This window comes from Eulemur rufifrons, chromosome 1, assembly GCF_041146395.1.
Source record: "Eulemur rufifrons isolate Redbay chromosome 1, OSU_ERuf_1, whole genome shotgun sequence".
NCBI classification, from domain to species: Eukaryota; Metazoa; Chordata; class Mammalia; order Primates; family Lemuridae; genus Eulemur; species Eulemur rufifrons.
Genome location: NC_090983.1, coordinates 41,910,525 through 41,916,210, shown reverse-complemented (window position 1 = coordinate 41,916,210; position 5,686 = coordinate 41,910,525). Strand labels below are relative to the sequence as shown.

Below are 5,686 nucleotides of genomic sequence, written 5' to 3'. Positions count from 1 at the left end.
TAGAAAGGAAAAAAATAGCATTTACTTATTTATTTTTAATTGACAAATGATAATTGTGTATCAAGAGATAAACAGATAAAGAAAATATGGTACACAAACACAATGGAATAGTATACAGACTTAAAAACCTGGAGGACATTAGGAATAGTATCTTTATACAAATTTTAGAAGCACATTCTGGAGACTAAGGATCTCATAAGTCTTGGTATAACTTTCATTAAAAAATCTGTTTTGGACTGAAGAATGATGTCATACTCACCAGTGAAACTAATTCTGAACGTAAGATTGGCCTGAACTGATTGACAACATGAAAAGAATTAGAGCATTCCCCCAAAACACACAGGAATAGAGTGTAGAGGGAAGCCTAGGCTAATTCACTATTGAGAAAAGTACAGAAATATGAATTATTAGCATCATTTTCTAATGTTTAGTGATATTTTATGTGTGTATTAGAGGAACAAAAAAAAAAAAATAGGATATTTAAGAAAGCCCATTCCTTTCTGTAGAACAGCCAACAGGAGCAAAATAAACATGCAAACCATCAATTGAAGAATCATGATGTTCATAAATTTGAAAAAAAGAGCTTTTTTCCTGCAGGCTGGGAAGCGTAGCCTTGGGTAGAAACCAAGAGCAAGCACTTCCAGGAAGCGGAAAGGGAACAGGAATTTATGCCGAGCAGGGTGGCCAAATATACTTATTTAATAAGCTATAGGAGCAGTCATGAATATTTATAAAAGGAGAAACCTGCGCAGGTGCAAATGAGCTTCATGCCTCTTTATGAGTCACTTGGTCAAAAAATGGCAGCATTAGCATGCTCCAAGGGTGGGGTTTTTGGTCCTCTGATGTGAAAAGGTGAAGCAGAGGACAGGAAGGCCCTCTGTGCGCAGCCTCTGTAGACTTCCCAGAACCACTCCATGGTCCCACGGTAGTGGACTCTTACCAGGGAGGAATGCTGGTTGGTTGTTGTGCTGAAACCACAGACGAGAGGGTTAGTCATGAGGATGGTTGAACTTTGCAGTGCAACAAGTCTTTCCAAAGGACTGATTTCTGTTTAACTCTTAGGAAATAAAATCTAATGGTGGTTAGCAAGGGAGGGGACATCAGTTAGAGGCGTGTCCAACCTCCCGTCCTGTCATGGCCAGGAATTCAGATTTTAAGGTTTTTATGTGATCCCCTTGGCCAAGAGGGGTTCCATTCAGTCAGTTGGGGGTCTTAGGATTTTATTTTTATTTCTTAAAATCATATACTTTCTTCAGTAATGCTGTAGAAAAGAAGGAATGAAGAGTCAAACTGGGAGTGAGAATTAGTTCTAGAGACTAAAAAAATCCGAAGTGTATCATGAATAATGAATGAATAAATGAGAGAATGAAAAATGAGCATGCCCTAAATGTCATCCAGTTGCCTGAATTCCCATTAGGCATTTTCACAAGTGTAATCTTAATTACTCCTCTCAAAAAGTGTATGGATTAAGAATTATTTTCTCCATTTTGTAGATAAGATCACTCAAACCCAAAGAATGACTCAGCTAAAATCACCTAGTCAGAAAGCCACAGATCTGTGTGTGAAAGCCCAGTCTTCCAAATGAAGTGTCATTCTGTTTCCCTCATTCCTTTCTGCCTCTGTTCTCTTATGTGCTCTACTTAAAGACAAATTCATCCTAGGGGGACATGAGAGCTCTGAGATGACTGAAGAAAAGTAACAAAGAATAATCTCACTGGTATCTTAATTTAACTGGGAGCAAAATCCCAATTAAAAATTTCATCAGAACTCTTCTTGGAATTATTTGGTTTCTGTATTATTTAGAATAAACTTGCTGATTTGTTTCTCATTTGAAACAACTAACATTCAATTGTCAAATAATAAAATTGTTAACATTTGATGAAGCATTTAATTTACACCTTGCTTTCAATTAACTGTTATGAATACAGTTCTCTAGGACAGTCAATACATAAGCTTTAGACAGAAAAATTATATAATATGGAAATATAAATTATTTATAATATATTAATTAGGTGTTCTGTAAACCTATTAGATGCTTACAATATGGAAAAATAATCATTTTGTACCGAGTAAAAAAAAGTGAGGCAGCATTCAACATTGCTCATATACAGTTCTTTTCCTTCAGTATGTAGAAATAGGCCTAGAAGCAAATATATTAAAGATACTCATAAAATAGATGATATAAATGATTTACTTCAAAATCACACAGAGACTGCTAAATGTTAGCCTTAGAACACTGACTGCGAAGAAAAATCTTTAGCATTAATATCTTAACATAAAACATTGAGATTATACAACACTGTCTGAAGTGAAAGAAATAATCAAATCAGTATCTTTCGTATGAAAGGATTCTATACAAAGATAAAAACTCAGAGTTCAAGCCAGGCATGGTGTGCAAGAGTGAGACCCCGTCTCTACTAAAAATAGAAAAAATTAGCCGGGTGCAGTGGCGCTTGCCTGTAGTCCTAGCTACTCAGGAAGCTGAGGCAGGCAGGAGGATTGCTTGAGCCCTGGAGTTCAAGGTTGCTGTGAGCTATGATGTTGCCACTGTACTCTAGCTGGGGCTACAGAGTGAGACTCTGTCTCCCCACCTAAAAAAAAAACAAAAAAAAAAATCCCTGAAAGTTCAAAAGTTAGACCATAATAGTAAGGCAAAATAACATTTAAAATATGTTTTAAGGAAAACAAATATATATACACACATACACTATGGTGCTTTATATCATTTTAGTAAGTCTATGTTTACTCTGATCTTTTTATTTATAAACAAATTAATCAAAACCAAAGCATAAAAATTTGGGGTTCTGTACATATAGTCAGTTGAGTTTTCTAAGTTACACTACCAAGAATTTTCACATACATTTCCATGAATTTTCAATGTTTGCTTATGAATCAAAACAAACCAGGTTTTACCTATTGCTTTTCTGTTATATAAATGCTATAATTTAAATAAAATGGCAATAGAGCTCGTTAACAGTGGCAATTATTAATAGTTAAACAAATTAATTAGGCAATTAAAACTAGTTAAATAAATAATATATGTGCAAAGAAAAAATAACAGTATGTTTACAATTTTCTTTTTGTCCTCTCATTTATTTTAATTCTTTTTTAATCCTTTATTGGATATTTAAATTTTTAGGTGATATTTTTATGTGTTCTTAAATTAAATTTAAGGCATTTTAAAAGAAGAAAATAAGAACAGAGTAAGTAGGCAGGCATTACATATATTTAATAAAAAATAACATTGGCATGCTTCTTTCTGTCCTACAAGCCAATAGAATATTTTTCTGTCTCTTTTCCAGTGATACTTATCTGAGCTGTCTGTAGCATAGAGGACATAGCTCCATTGTTTCATGTAACATTAAAACGAACACAGCCAAATAGGAAATTCTCTTGGGTGAGCACTCTTCTCTTATCAAGCCCACACTATACTGTCTCCTGCTGTCAGCCACATGTGATGACATCAATGTAAGTATCCTCTCAATGAAAGGGTTTGAACATGGATTATTTAAGATTTTATTTACTAGCTACAGCAGGTTTTTAGACTTGTAGGGATTCATTTCTACCTCTCCTAAAATGTCCTTCTCCTTTTCCCTACAGGCTTGTTTGTGCAGGCTAGCTGTGTATCAATCAGGTACCATACGGCCTCCTCATGTTTCAAATGTCATCATTTTAACCATTTCAAAGTTCTCTTGGTGTTTTCATAAGGTAACCTCTTTCTCATAAAATCATTTTAAAGCACAGAGGTAATCTGAATTCATTAAATCGAAGTTGGATTCTAAATAAGTTGCAGTTTTAGTGATGGAAATGGAAAAGTTATGTTGAACTCACTGCCTTTTTCTGGTAACAACTTTTTGCATTCTGAAGCAGTCTTATTTCTAAAAATGAATCATATACCCGGTGTGAATTTTTGTCACAACCTACACATAACCTTATAAAACTCAGATGTAAGCAGTTTATCATTTTCTAGTTGCCTGATGGCCTCTTCAATGATCATCAAACATTTTGAGGGAACAGTATATAGATCTCTGTTTTACTGTAATCCTTTTATCCATTTTTACTCTCAATATGCTCTAAATTAGAGAAGGCTTTTTTTCTTGTTCCACACTTTGAAATTATAATTTTATGGAAGGCCATCATTTAATATCTTGTCATTGATAGCCATCTTGTAAGCACATGCCTAAGGAGCTCTTTCCTTCTATATCTATAAGGTAAAAATTATGATTATGTGATTCTTCATGCTTTGAGGATACTAAAAGTGACTGAAGATCTTCATTATGAAAGCCTCAATATGGCAGGCAAGCAAATCATACCCCTTTTTATCCATGTGCTGTAGAAGGTAACCAGGCCACTTACCTGTTAAGATCTTTTCATTTTCTTTGGTAAGAAGTTTACTGACTGAATGGAATTTGCCAACATTTATAATTGCATTGTCTGCTGAATATGCAGGTACAGAAGCAAAGTCTATTTTGTATGTGGACAAAATGTCAACAATTTTTTATTTTATGTTTTCTAAAGTTTCATTAAAATCTTAATAGAAATTAAGAACACCATTTGAAATTTCATTTTTCAAATCAAAGTACCTCAGAGGCAAGAGAAACATTTTGTTTTACTGTGATCTCATACACATCATTTGACTCACTGTAGAAAAAAATGATCCTTGCTAAGATCTGTTAGAATCAGATCTCCACCGTACGAGGCCAACACATCTGTTGTCCAAAATCCCCAATTCGTTCTCTCTTGGGATATTTTAGTTGCAACTTTTTTTTTGTTGGTTTTTTTTTTGTTTGTTTGTTTTGGTTGCAAAAAGCTTTATTTCCTTTGGTCCAAGGCTTGGGAGAGGACTCCAGGGTGGTTAAAAAGCTGCCCAGTGGCTGGAGGGAGCTGCTCAGGCGGAAGCCCCCATACTTTGAAAGGGGCTACTCAGAGGTCGCAGGGCTTGGTAGGCTCCTAGTCGTGCTCGAGAGTGAGCCTTTCAAAGAGACAGTCGCCCAGCCCAGCCGGGGCAGCCGGCCAGCCTGCGGAGGTTGGTCAGGTGGTCGCCCATCTTCTTGATGAGTTTCACTTCCTCATCCAGGACGTGACTCTCCAGGAAGTCACAGAGATGGGGGTCTGTGTGGGCAGAACCCAGAGCATGCTCTTCTCCAGAGTCCTGGCGGCTTCCCTTGCCTTGCTCCCAGGGTCGTACCCCACTCATCTTGATACGGCTTCTGTGCGTCCTGGAAGAGAACGCGGCCACCACGTTGTTTCTGCGTCTTCAAGAGATGCTCGGTGCCCTCGGGCTTCTCCTCTGCCAATTCGCGGAAGAAGTGGCCCACGCCTTCCAGAGCCACATCGTGGTGACCGAAACAGTGGCCCAGAGAGAGGTAGGTGTAGGAGGCCCATAGACGCAAATTGACCAGGCGGTTGACGGCTGCCACCCGCTCAGTGGAGTAATTCTCACGAATCTGGGAGCTCATGGTCAGCAGTAAGGAGCCAACCACAAAAACAAAAACAAAAACAAAACACGGTGTTAGCTGGCTCCAGAAGCAGGAGATGGCAGAGAAGATGGTCCCAGAGATTGCAAGTGGAGAGGAGATGAGAGAGCAGTCCGAGGCTGGAAGAAAGGGAGTTCCTGGGTCTGTTCCATCCAAACACTGTTGAAGCAAGAGACAGATCCACCAGACCACCCAATGCGCTGCCTAGT

The 5,686-nt window shown here is 37.6% G+C and overlaps 1 pseudogene; it reads right to left on the bottom strand.

The window, feature by feature from the left end:
• Positions 1-4,821: 4,821 nt before the first annotated feature.
• LOC138384338 (ferritin light chain pseudogene) lies at positions 4,822-5,459 on the bottom strand (annotated as a pseudogene).
• Between the last annotated feature and the right edge of the window lie 227 nt (positions 5,460-5,686).